Source organism: Aphelocoma coerulescens, chromosome 2 (assembly GCF_041296385.1).
Source record: "Aphelocoma coerulescens isolate FSJ_1873_10779 chromosome 2, UR_Acoe_1.0, whole genome shotgun sequence".
NCBI lineage: Eukaryota > Metazoa > Chordata > Aves > Passeriformes > Corvidae > Aphelocoma > Aphelocoma coerulescens.
Window position 1 is genome coordinate 122632122 of NC_091015.1, and position 14187 is coordinate 122646308.

The window sequence follows — 14187 nt, forward strand, 5'->3', positions numbered from 1 at the left end:
TCGTTTTCTGAACCCTAACCCTAGGCATAACCCTAATCCTAACCCTAACCCTAGGTGGAACCTAAAACATATAGTTGGGCTGAGGCAGGCACCAATACGGAAGACAAGAATGCCGCAAGGTCTGCACTGTGCCGCTCTCCCGTTGGCATGCCTTTGGTATTGTCAGTGTCCTTGGAGCTCTGGGCTCTGTAGTTTTCTGAACCCTAACCCTAGGCATAACCCTAACCCTAACCTGAACCCAAGACACAACCAGAAATAGGGCATTGGGCTCTGTCAAGTTGCAAACAAAAAGAAGTGAAGAGAGTAAGTTTGGGGCAGTGTTGAGCTCCCATTGGCATGCCTATTGCATGGCCAGTATCCCTGGAGCTCTAGGCTTTGTGGTTTTCTGAACCCTAACCCTAGGCATAACCCTAACCCTAACCCTAGGTGGAGCCTAAAATATATGGTTGCGCTGAGGCAAGCACCCATCAGGAAGACTGGTATGCAACAATGTTTGCAGAGTTCTGCTCCCCCGTTTGCATGCCTTTGGCATTGTCAGTGTACTTGGAGCTCTGGGCTTTGTGGTTTCCTGAGATCGAACCCTAGGCATAACCCTAACCCTAACTCTAACCTGAACCTAAGAAACATAAATCGGGCATTGGGCTTAGTCCAGTTGCAAACAGAAAGATGAGAGTAAGTTTGGAGCAGTGTTGAGCTCCCCTTGGCATGCCTATTGTATGGTCAGTATCCCTGGAGATCAAGGCTTTGTTGTTTTCTGAACCCTAACCCTAGGCATAACCCTAACCCTTACCCTAGGTGGAGCCTAAAACATATGGTTGGGCTGAGGCAAGCACCCATCAGGAAGACTGGCGTGCAGCAATGTTTGCATTGTTCTGCTCTCCCGATGGCATGCCTTTGGCATTGTCATTGTCCTTGGAGCTCTGGGCTTTGTGGTTTCCTGAGACCTAACCCTAGGCATGCCCCTAACCCTAACCCTAGACACAGCCAGAAATCGGGCATTGGGCTGTGTCAAGTTGCAAAGAAAAAGAAGTGAAGAGAGTAAGTTTGGGGCAGTGTTGAGCTCCCCATGGCATGCCTATTGCATGGCCAGTATCCCTGGAGCTCAAGGCTTTGTGGTTTTCTGAACCCTAACCCTAGGCATAACCCTAATCCTAACCCTAACCCTAGGTGGAGCCTAAAATATATGGATGGGCTGAGGCAAACACCAATCAGGAAGACATAAATGCCATAAGGTTTGGTCAGTGTTGGACTCCCCTTGGCATGCTTTCCTCGTTGTCATTGTCCTTGAAGCTCTGGGCTTTGTGGTTTCCTGAGACCTAAAACTAGGCTTAACCCTTACCCTAACACAAGACACAGCCAGAAATCGGGCATTGGGCTGTGACAAGTTGAAAACAAAAAGAAGTGAAGAGAGTAAGTTTGGGGCAGTGTTGAGCTCCCCTTAGCATGCCTATTGCATGGCCAGTATCCCTGGAGCTCAAGGCTTTGTGGTTTTCTGAACCCTAACCCTAGGCATAACCCGAACCCTAACCCTACGTGGAACCTAAAACATATGTTTCTGCTGAGGCAAGCACCCATCAAGAAAGACTGGCATGCAACAACGTTTACATTCTTCTGCTCTCCCGGTGGCATGCCTTTCCCATTGTCAGTGTGCTTGGAGCTCTGGGCTTTGTGGTTTCCTGAGATCGAACCCTAGGCATGCCCCTATCCCTAACCCTAGACACAGCCAGAAATCGGGCATTGGGCTGTGTGAAGTTGCAAAGAAAAAGAAGCGAACAGAGTAAGTTTGGGGCAGTGTTGAGCTCCGCTTGGCATGCCTATCACATGGCCAGTATCCCTGGAGCTCAAGGCTTTGTGGTTTTCTGAACCCTAACCCTAGGCATAACCCTAATCCTAACCCTAACCCTAGGTGGAGCCTAAAATATATGGATGGGCTGAGGCAAACACCAATCAGGAAGACATAAATGCCATAAGGTTTGGTCATGGCCGGACTCCACTTGGCATGCCTTCCTCGTTGTCAGTGCTCTTGGAGCTCTGGTCTTTGTGGTTTCCTGAGAACTAAACCTAGGCTTAACCCTAACCCTAACCCAAGAGAGAGCCAGAAATCGGGCATTGGGCTGTGACAAGTTGAAAACAAAAAGAAGTGAAGAGAGTAAGTATGGGGCAGTGTTGTGCTCCCCTTGGCATGCCTATTGTATGGTCAGTATCACTGGAGATCAAGGCTTTGTGGTTTTCTGAACCCTAACCCTAGGCATAACCCTAACCCTAACCCTAGGTGGAGCCTAAAACATATGGTTGGGCTGAGGCAAGCACCCATCAGGAAGACTGGTATTCAACAACGTTTGCAGAGTTCTGCTCTCCCATTGGCATGCCTTTGGCATTGTCAGTGTCCTTGGAGCTCTGGGCTTTGTGGTTTTCGGAACCCTAACCCTAGGCATAACCCTAACCCTAACCCTAGGTGGAGCCTAAAAACATATGGTACGGCTGAGGCAAGCACCCATCAGGAAGACTGGCATGCAACAATATTTGCATTGTTCTGCTTTTCCATTGGTATGTCTTTCGCATTGTCAGTGTCCTGGGAGCTCTGGGCTTTGTAGTTTTCTGAACCCTAAGCCTAGGCATAACCCTAACCCTAACCCTAACGCTAACCCAAGACACAAAGACAAATCGGGCATTGGGCTGTGTGAAGTTGCAAAGAAAAAGAAGCGAACAGAGTAAGTTTGGGGCAGTGTTGAGCTCCCCTTAGCATGCCTATCGCATGGCCAGTATCCCTGGAGCTCAAGGCTTTGTGGTTTTCTGAACCCTAACCCTAGGCATAACCCGAACCCTAACCCTACGTGGAACCTAAAACATATGTTTCTGCTGAGGCAAGCACCCATCAAGAAAGACTGGCATGCAACAACGTTTACATTCTTCTGCTCTCCCGGTGGCATGCCTTTCCCATTGTCAGTGTGCTTGGAGCTCTGGGCTTTGTGGTTTCCTGAGATCGAACCCTAGGCATGCCCCTAACCCTAACCCTAGACACAGCCAGAAATCGGGCATTGGGCTGTGTGAAGTTGCAAAGAAAAAGAAGCGAACAGAGTAAGTTTGGGGCAGTGTTGAGCTCCGCTTGGCATGCCTATCACATGGCCAGTATCCCTGGAGATCAAGGCTTTGTGGTTTTCTGAACCCTAACCCTAGGCATAACCCTAACCCTAACCCTAGGTGGAGCCTAAAACATATAGTTGGGCTGAGGCAAGCACCCATCAGGAAGACTGGCATGCAGCAATGTTTGCATTGTTCTGCTCTCCCGTTGGCATGCGTTTAGCATTTTCAGTGCACGTGGAGCTCTGGGCTTTGTGGTTTACTGAGACCTAACCCTATGCATACCCCTAACCCTAACCCTAGACACAGCCAGAAATCGGGCATTGGGCTGTGTCAAGTTGCAAAGAAATAGAAGAGAAAAGAGTAAGTTTGGGGCAGTGTTGACCTCCCCTTGGCATGCCTTTTGCATTGTCAGTGTCCTTGGAGCTCTGGGCTTTGTGGTTTTCTGAACCCTAACCCTAGCCATAATCCTAACCCTAACCCTAGGTGGAGCCTAAAATATATGGTTGGGCTGAGGCAAGCACCAATCAGGAAGACAAGAATGTTGGAAGGTTTGCACAGTTCCGTACTCCCCAAGCAATGCCTTTGGAATTCTCGGTCTCCTTGGAGATCTAGGCTTTGTTGTTTTCTGAACCCTAACCCTAGGCATAACCCTAATACTAACCCTAGGTGGAGCCTAAAACATATGTTTCGTCTGAGGCAAGCACCCATCAAGAAAGACTGGCATGCAACAATGTTTGCATTGTTCTGCTCTCCCGTTGGCACGCCTTTGGCATTGTCATTGTCTTTGGAGCTCTGGGCTTTGTGGTTTCCTGAGACCTAACCCTAGGCATACCCCTAACCCTGACCCTAGACACATCCAGAAATCGGGCATTGGGCTGTGTCAAGTTGCAAAGAAAAAGAAGTGAAGAGAGTAAGTTTGGGGCAGTGTTGAGATCCCCTTGGCATGCCTATTGCATGGCCAGTATCCCTGGAGATCAAGGCTTTGTGGTTTTCTGAACCCTAACCCTAGGCATAACCCTAATCCTAACCCTAACCCTAGGTGGAGCCTAAAACATATGGATGGGCTGAGGCAAACACTAGTCAGGAAGACATAAATGCCATAAGGTTTGGCCAGTGCCGGACTCCACTTGGCATGCCTTCCTCGTTGTCAGTGTCCTTGGAGCACTGGGCTTTGTGGTTTTCTGAGACCTAAACCTAGGCATAACCCTAACCCTAACCCAAGACACAGCCAGAAATTGGGCATTGGGCTGTGTCCAGTTGCAAAGAAAAAGAAGTGAAGAGAGTAAGTTTGGGGCAGTGTTATGCTCCCCTTGGCATGCCTATCATATGGTCAGTATCTCTGGAGCTGAAGGCTTTGTCGTTTTCTGAACCCTAACCCTAGGCATAACCCTAATCCTAACCCTACCCCTAGGTGGAACCTAAAATATATGGTTGGGCTGAGGCAGGCACCAATACGGAAGACAAGAATGCCGCAAGGTCTGCACTGTGCCGCTCTCCCGTTGGCATGCCTTTGGTATTGTCAGTGTCCTTGGAGCTCTGGGCTCTGTAGTTTTCTGAACCCTAACCCTAGGCATAACCCTAACCCTAACCTGAACCCAAGACACAACCAGAAATAGGGCATTGGGCTCTGTCAAGTTGCAAACAAAAAGAAGTGAAGAGAGTAAGTTTGGGGCAGTGTTGAGCTCCCATTGGCATGCCTATTGCATGGCCAGTATCCCTGGAGCTCTAGGCTTTGTGGTTTTCTGAACCCTAACCCTAGGCATAACCCTAACCCTAACCCTAGGTGGAGCCTAAAATATATGGTTGCGCTGAGGCAAGCACCCATCAGGAAGACTGGTATGCAACAATGTTTGCAGAGTTCTGCTCCCCCGTTTGCATGCCTTTGGCATTGTCAGTGTACTTGGAGCTCTGGGCTTTGTGGTTTCCTGAGATCGAACCCTAGGCATAACCCTAACCCTAACTCTAACCTGAACCTAAGAAACATAAATCGGGCATTGGGCTTAGTCCAGTTGCAAACAGAAAGATGAGAGTAAGTTTGGAGCAGTGTTGAGCTCCCCTTGGCATGCCTATTGTATGGTCAGTATCCCTGGAGATCAAGGCTTTGTTGTTTTCTGAACCCTAACCCTAGGCATAACCCTAACCCTTACCCTAGGTGGAGCCTAAAACATATGGTTGGGCTGAGGCAAGCACCCATCAGGAAGACTGGCGTGCAGCAATGTTTGCATTGTTCTGCTCTCCCGATGGCATGCCTTTGGCATTGTCATTGTCCTTGGAGCTCTGGGCTTTGTGGTTTCCTGAGACCTAACCCTAGGCATGCCCCTAACCCTAACCCTAGACACAGCCAGAAATCGGGCATTGGGCTGTGTCAAGTTGCAAAGAAAAAGAAGTGAAGAGAGTAAGTTTGGGGCAGTGTTGAGCTCCCCATGGCATGCCTATTGCATGGCCAGTATCCCTGGAGCTCAAGGCTTTGTGGTTTTCTGAACCCTAACCCTAGGCATAACCCTAATCCTAACCCTAACCCTAGGTGGAGCCTAAAATATATGGATGGGCTGAGGCAAACACCAATCAGGAAGACATAAATGCCATAAGGTTTGGTCAGTGTTGGACTCCCCTTGGCATGCTTTCCTCGTTGTCATTGTCCTTGAAGCTCTGGGCTTTGTGGTTTCCTGAGACCTAAAACTAGGCTTAACCCTTACCCTAACACAAGACACAGCCAGAAATCGGGCATTGGGCTGTGACAAGTTGAAAACAAAAAGAAGTGAAGAGAGTAAGTTTGGGGCAGTGCTGAGCTCCCCTTAGCATGCCTATTGCATGGCCAGTATCCCTGGAGATCAAGGCTTTGTGGTTTTCTGAACCCTAACCCTAGGCATAACCCTAACCCTAACCCTACGTGGAGCCTAAAACATATGTTTCTGCTGAGGCAAGCACCCATCAAGAAAGACTGGCATGCAACAATGTTTGCATTGTTCTGCTCTCCCGTTGGCATGCCTTTGGCATTGTCAGTGTGCTTGGAGCTCTGGGCTTTGTGGTTTCCTGAGATCGAACCCTAGGCATAACCCTAACCCTAACCCTAGACACAGCCAGAAATCGGGCATTGGGCTGTGTGAAGTTGCAAAGAAAAAGAAGCGAACAGAGTAAGTTTGGGGCAGTGTTGAGCTCCCCTTAGCATGCCTATCGCATGGCCAGTATCCCTGGAGCTCAAGGCTTTGTGGTTTTCTGAACCCTAACCCTAGGCATAACCCGAACCCTAACCCTACGTGGAACCTAAAACATATGTTTCTGCTGAGGCAAGCACCCATCAAGAAAGACTGGCATGCAACAACGTTTACATTCTTCTGCTCTCCCGGTGGCATGCCTTTCCCATTGTCAGTGTGCTTGGAGCTCTGGGCTTTGTGGTTTCCTGAGATCGAACCCTAGGCATGCCCCTAACCCTAACCCTAGACACAGCCAGAAATCGGGCATTGGGCTGTGTGAAGTTGCAAAGAAAAAGAAGCGAACAGAGTAAGTTTGGGGCAGTGTTGAGCTCCGCTTGGCATGCCTATCACATGGCCAGTATCCCTGGAGATCAAGGCTTTGTGGTTTTCTGAACCCTAACCCTAGGCATAACCCTAACCCTAACCCTAGGTGGAGCCTAAAACATATAGTTGGGCTGAGGCAAGCACCCATCAGGAAGACTGGCATGCAGCAATGTTTGCATTGTTCTGCTCTCCCGTTGGCATGCGTTTAGCATTTTCAGTGTACGTGGAGCTCTGGGCTTTGTGGTTTACTGAGACCTAACCCTATGCATACCCCTAACCCTAACCCTAGACACAGCCAGAAATCGGGCATTGGGCTGTGTCAAGTTGCAAAGAAATAGAAGAGAAAAGAGTAAGTTTGGGGCAGTGTTGACCTCCCCTTGGCATGCCTTTTGCATTGTCAGTGTCCTTGGAGCTCTGGGCTTTGTGGTTTTCTGAACCCTAACCCTAGCCATAATCCTAACCCTAACCCTAGGTGGAGCCTAAAATATATGGTTGGGCTGAGGCAAGCACCAATCAGGAAGACAAGAATGTTGGAAGGTTTGCACAGTTCCGTACTCCCCTAGCAATGCCTTTGGAATTCTCGGTCTCCTTGGAGATCTAGGCTTTGTTGTTTTCTGAACCCTAACCCTAGGCATAACCCTAATACTAACCCTAGGTGGAGCCTAAAACATATGTTTCGTCTGAGGCAAGCACCCATCAAGAAAGACTGGCATGCAACAATGTTTGCATTGTTCTGCTCTCCCGTTGGCACGCCTTTGGCATTGTCATTGTCTTTGGAGCTCTGGGCTTTGTGGTTTCCTGAGACCTAACCCTAGGCATACCCCTAACCCTGACCCTAGACACATCCAGAAATCGGGCATTGGGCTGTGTCAAGTTGCAAAGAAAAAGAAGTGAAGAGAGTAAGTTTGGGGCAGTGTTGAGATCCCCTTGGCATGCCTATTGCATGGCCAGTATCCCTGGAGATCAAGGCTTTGTGGTTTTCTGAACCCTAACCCTAGGCATAACCCTAATCCTAACCCTAACCCTAGGTGGAGCCTAAAACATATGGATGGGCTGAGGCAAACACTAGTCAGGAAGACATAAATGCCATAAGGTTTGGCCAGTGCCGGACTCCACTTGGCATGCCTTCCTCGTTGTCAGTGTCCTTGGAGCACTGGGCTTTGTGGTTTTCTGAGACCTAAACCTAGGCATAACCCTAACCCTAACCCAAGACACAGCCAGAAATTGGGCATTGGGCTGTGTCCAGTTGCAAAGTAAAAGAAGTGAAGAGAGTAAGTTTGGGGCAGTGTTATGCTCCCCTTGGCATGCCTATCATATGGTCAGTATCTCTGGAGCTGAAGGCTTTGTCGTTTTCTGAACCCTAACCCTAGGCATAACCCTAATCCTAACCCTAACCCTAGGTGGAACCTAAAATATATGGTTGGGCTGAGGCAGGCACCAATACGGAAGACAAGAATGCCGCAAGGTCTGCACTGTGCCGCTCTCCCGTTGGCATGCCTTTGGTATTGCCAGTGTCCTTGGAGCTCTGGGCTCTGTAGTTTTCTGAACCCTAACCCTAGGCATAACCCTAACCCTAACCTGAACCCAAGACACAACCAGAAATAGGGCATTGGGCTCTGTCAAGTTGCAAACAAAAAGAAGTGAAGAGAGTAAGTTTGGGGCAGTGTTGAGCTCCCATTGGCATGCCTATTGCATGGCCAGTATCCCTGGAGCTCTAGGCTTTGTGGTTTTCTGAACCCTAACCCTAGGCATAACCCTAACCCTAACCCTAGGTGGAGCCTAAAATATATGGTTGCGCTGAGGCAAGCACCCATCAGGAAGACTGGTATGCAACAATGTTTGCAGAGTTCTGCTCCCCCGTTTGCATGCCTTTGGCATTGTCAGTGTACTTGGAGCTCTGGGCTTTGTGGTTTCCTGAGATCGAACCCTAGGCATAACCCTAACCCTAACTCTAACCTGAACCTAAGAAACATAAATCGGGCATTGGGCTTAGTCCAGTTGCAAACAGAAAGATGAGAGTAAGTTTGGAGCAGTGTTGAGCTCCCCTTGGCATGCCTATTGTATGGTCAGTATCCCTGGAGATCAAGGCTTTGTTGTTTTCTGAACCCTAACCCTAGGCATAACCCTAACCCTTACCCTAGGTGGAGCCTAAAACATATGGTTGGGCTGAGGCAAGCACCCATCAGGAAGACTGGCGTGCAGCAATGTTTGCATTGTTCTGCTCTCCCGATGGCATGCCTTTGGCATTGTCATTGTCCTTGGAGCTCTGGGCTTTGTGGTTTCCTGAGACCTAACCCTAGGCATGCCCCTAACCCTAACCCTAGACACAGCCAGAAATCGGGCATTGGGCTGTGTCAAGTTGCAAAGAAAAAGAAGTGAAGAGAGTAAGTTTGGGGCAGTGTTGAGCTCCCCATGGCATGCCTATTGCATGGCCAGTATCCCTGGAGCTCAAGGCTTTGTGGTTTTCTGAACCCTAACCCTAGGCATAACCCTAATCCTAACCCTAACCCTAGGTGGAGCCTAAAATATATGGATGGGCTGAGGCAAACACCAATCAGGAAGACATAAATGCCATAAGGTTTGGTCAGTGTTGGACTCCCCTTGGCATGCTTTCCTCGTTGTCATTGTCCTTGAAGCTCTGGGCTTTGTGGTTTCCTGAGACCTAAAACTAGGCTTAACCCTTACCCTAACACAAGACACAGCCAGAAATCGGGCATTGGGCTGTGACAAGTTGAAAACAAAAAGAAGTGAAGAGAGTAAGTTTGGGGCAGTGTTGAGCTCCCCTTAGCATGCCTATTGCATGGCCAGTATCCCTGGAGATCAAGGCTTTGTGGTTTTCTGAACCCTAACCCTAGGCATAACCCTAACCCTAACCCTAGGTGGAGCCTAAAACATATGTTTCTGCTGAGGCAAGCACCCATCAAGAAAGACTGGCATGCAACAATGTTAGCATTGTTCTGCTCTCCCGTTGGCATGCCTTTGGCATTGTCAGTGTGCTTGGAGCTCTGGGCTTTGTGGTTTCCTGAGATCGAACCCTAGGCATAACCCTAACCCTAACCCTAGACACAGCCAGAAATCGGGCATTGGGCTGTGTGAAGTTGCAAAGAAAAAGAAGCGAACAGAGTAAGTTTGGGGCAGTGTTGAGCTCCCCTTAGCATGCCTATCGCATGGCCAGTATCCCTGGAGCTCAAGGCTTTGTGGTTTTCTGAACCCTAACCCTAGGCATAACCCGAACCCTAACCCTACGTGGAACCTAAAACATATGTTTCTGCTGAGGCAAGCACCCATCAAGAAAGACTGGCATGCAACAACGTTTACATTCTTCTGCTCTCCCGGTGGCATGCCTTTCCCATTGTCAGTGTGCTTGGAGCTCTGGGCTTTGTGGTTTCCTGAGATCGAACCCTAGGCATGCCCCTAACCCTAACCCTAGACACAGCCAGAAATCGGGCATTGGGCTGTGTGAAGTTGCAAAGAAAAAGAAGCGAACAGAGTAAGTTTGGGGCAGTGTTGAGCTCCGCTTGGCATGCCTATCACATGGCCAGTATCCCTGGAGATCAAGGCTTTGTGGTTTTCTGAACCCTAACCCTAGGCATAACCCTAACCCTAACCCTAGGTGGAGCCTAAAACATATAGTTGGGCTGAGGCAAGCACCCATCAGGAAGACTGGCATGCAGCAATGTTTGCATTGTTCTGCTCTCCCGTTGGCATGCGTTTAGCATTTTCAGTGTACGTGGAGCTCTGGGCTTTGTGGTTTACTGAGACCTAACCCTATGCATACCCCTAACCCTAACCCTAGACACAGCCAGAAATCGGGCATTGGGCTGTGTCAAGTTGCAAAGAAATAGAAGAGAAAAGAGTAAGTTTGGGGCAGTGTTGACCTCCCCTTGGCATGCCTATTGCATGGCCAGTATCCCTGGAGCTCAAGGCTTTGTGGTTTTCTGAACCCTAACCCTAGGCATAACCCTAATCCTAACCCTAACCCTAGGTGGAGCCTAAAATATATGGATGGGCTGAGGCAAACACCAATCAGGAAGACATAAATGCCATAAGGTTTGGTCATGGCCGGACTCCACTTGGCATGCCTTCCTCGTTGTCAGTGCTCTTGGAGCTCTGGTCTTTGTGGTTTCCTGAGAACTAAACCTAGGCTTAACCCTAACCCTAACCCAAGAGAGAGCCAGAAATCGGGCATTGGGCTGTGACAAGTTGAAAACAAAAAGAAGTGAAGAGAGTAAGTATGGGGCAGTGTTGTGCTCCCCTTGGCATGCCTATTGTATGGTCAGTATCACTGGAGATCAAGGCTTTGTGGTTTTCTGAACCCTAACCCTAGGCATAACCCTAACCCTAACCCTAGGTGGAGCCTAAAACATATGGTTGGGCTGAGGCAAGCACCCATCAGGAAGACTGGTATTCAACAACGTTTGCAGAGTTCTGCTCTCCCATTGGCATGCCTTTGGCATTGTCAGTGTCCTTGGAGCTCTGGGCTTTGTGGTTTTCGGAACCCTAACCCTAGGCATAACCCTAACCCTAACCCTAGGTGGAGCCTAAAAACATATGGTACGGCTGAGGCAAGCACCCATCAGGAAGACTGGCATGCAACAATATTTGCATTGTTCTGCTTTTCCATTGGTATGTCTTTCGCATTGTCAGTGTCCTGGGAGCTCTGGGCTTTGTAGTTTTCTGAACCCTAAGCCTAGGCATAACCCTAACCCTAACCCTAACGCTAACCCAAGACACAAAGACAAATCGGGCATTGGGCTGTGTGAAGTTGCAAAGAAAAAGAAGCGAACAGAGTAAGTTTGGGGCAGTGTTGAGCTCCCCTTAGCATGCCTATCGCATGGCCAGTATCCCTGGAGCTCAAGGCTTTGTGGTTTTCTGAACCCTAACCCTAGGCATAACCCGAACCCTAACCCTACGTGGAACCTAAAACATATGTTTCTGCTGAGGCAAGCACCCATCAAGAAAGACTGGCATGCAACAACGTTTACATTCTTCTGCTCTCCCGGTGGCATGCCTTTCCCATTGTCAGTGTGCTTGGAGCTCTGGGCTTTGTGGTTTCCTGAGATCGAACCCTAGGCATGCCCCTAACCCTAACCCTAGACACAGCCAGAAATCGGGCATTGGGCTGTGTGAAGTTGCAAAGAAAAAGAAGCGAACAGAGTAAGTTTGGGGCAGTGTTGAGCTCCGCTTGGCATGCCTATCACATGGCCAGTATCCCTGGAGATCAAGGCTTTGTGGTTTTCTGAACCCTAACCCTAGGCATAACCCTAACCCTAACCCTAGGTGGAGCCTAAAACATATAGTTGGGCTGAGGCAAGCACCCATCAGGAAGACTGGCATGCAGCAATGTTTGCATTGTTCTGCTCTCCCGTTGGCATGCGTTTAGCATTTTCAGTGCACGTGGAGCTCTGGGCTTTGTGGTTTACTGAGACCTAACCCTATGCATACCCCTAACCCTAACCCTAGACACAGCCAGAAATCGGGCATTGGGCTGTGTCAAGTTGCAAAGAAATAGAAGAGAAAAGAGTAAGTTTGGGGCAGTGTTGACCTCCCCTTGGCATGCCTTTTGCATTGTCAGTGTCCTTGGAGCTCTGGGCTTTGTGGTTTTCTGAACCCTAACCCTAGCCATAATCCTAACCCTAACCCTAGGTGGAGCCTAAAATATATGGTTGGGCTGAGGCAAGCACCAATCAGGAAGACAAGAATGTTGGAAGGTTTGCACAGTTCCGTACTCCCCTAGCAATGCCTTTGGAATTCTCGGTCTCCTTGGAGATCTAGGCTTTGTTGTTTTCTGAACCCTAACCCTAGGCATAACCCTAATACTAACCCTAGGTGGAGCCTAAAACATATGTTTCGTCTGAGGCAAGCACCCATCAAGAAAGACTGGCATGCAACAATGTTTGCATTGTTCTGCTCTCCCGTTGGCACGCCTTTGGCATTGTCATTGTCTTTGGAGCTCTGGGCTTTGTGGTTTCCTGAGACCTAACCCTAGGCATACCCCTAACCCTGACCCTAGACACATCCAGAAATCGGGCATTGGGCTGTGTCAAGTTGCAAAGAAAAAGAAGTGAAGAGAGTAAGTTTGGGGCAGTGTTGAGATCCCCTTGGCATGCCTATTGCATGGCCAGTATCCCTGGAGATCAAGGCTTTGTGGTTTTCTGAACCCTAACCCTAGGCATAACCCTAATCCTAACCCTAACCCTAGGTGGAGCCTAAAACATATGGATGGGCTGAGGCAAACACTAGTCAGGAAGACATAAATGCCATAAGGTTTGGCCAGTGCCGGACTCCACTTGGCATGCCTTCCTCGTTGTCAGTGTCCTTGGAGCACTGGGCTTTGTGGTTTTCTGAGACCTAAACCTAGGCATAACCCTAACCCTAACCCAAGACACAGCCAGAAATTGGGCATTGGGCTGTGTCCAGTTGCAAAGAAAAAGAAGTGAAGAGAGTAAGTTTGGGGCAGTGTTATGCTCCCCTTGGCATGCCTATCATATGGTCAGTATCTCTGGAGCTGAAGGCTTTGTCGTTTTCTGAACCCTAACCCTAGGCATAACCCTAATCCTAACCCTACCCCTAGGTGGAACCTAAAATATATGGTTGGGCTGAGGCAGGCACCAATACGGAAGACAAGAATGCCGCAAGGTCTGCACTGTGCCGCTCTCCCGTTGGCATGCCTTTGGTATTGTCAGTGTCCTTGGAGCTCTGGGCTCTGTAGTTTTCTGAACCCTAACCCTAGGCATAACCCTAACCCTAACCTGAACCCAAGACACAACCAGAAATAGGGCATTGGGCTCTGTCAAGTTGCAAACAAAAAGAAGTGAAGAGAGTAAGTTTGGGGCAGTGTTGAGCTCCCATTGGCATGCCTATTGCATGGCCAGTATCCCTGGAGCTCTAGGCTTTGTGGTTTTCTGAACCCTAACCCTAGGCATAACCCTAACCCTAACCCTAGGTGGAGCCTAAAATATATGGTTGCGCTGAGGCAAGCACCCATCAGGAAGACTGGTATGCAACAATGTTTGCAGAGTTCTGCTCCCCCGTTTGCATGCCTTTGGCATTGTCAGTGTACTTGGAGCTCTGGGCTTTGTGGTTTCCTGAGACCTAACCCTAGGCATGCCCCTAACCCTAACCCTAGACACAGCCAGAAATCGGGCATTGGGCTGTGTCAAGTTGCAAAGAAAAAGAAGTGAAGAGAGTAAGTTTGGGGCAGTGTTGAGCTCCCCATGGCATGCCTATTGCATGGCCAGTATCCCTGGAGCTCAAGGCTTTGTGGTTTTCTGAACCCTAACCCTAGGCATAACCCTAATCCTAACCCTAACCCTAGGTGGAGCCTAAAATATATGGATGGGCTGAGGCAAACACCAATCAGGAAGACATAAATGCCATAAGGTTTGGTCAGTGTTGGACTCCCCTTGGCATGCTTTCCTCGTTGTCATTGTCCTTGAAGCTCTGGGCTTTGTGGTTTCCTGAGACCTAAAACTAGGCTTAACCCTTACCCTAACACAAGACACAGCCAGAAATCGGGCATTGGGCTGTGACAAGTTGAAAACAAAAAGAAGTGAAGAGAGTAAGTTTGGGGCAGTGTTGAGCT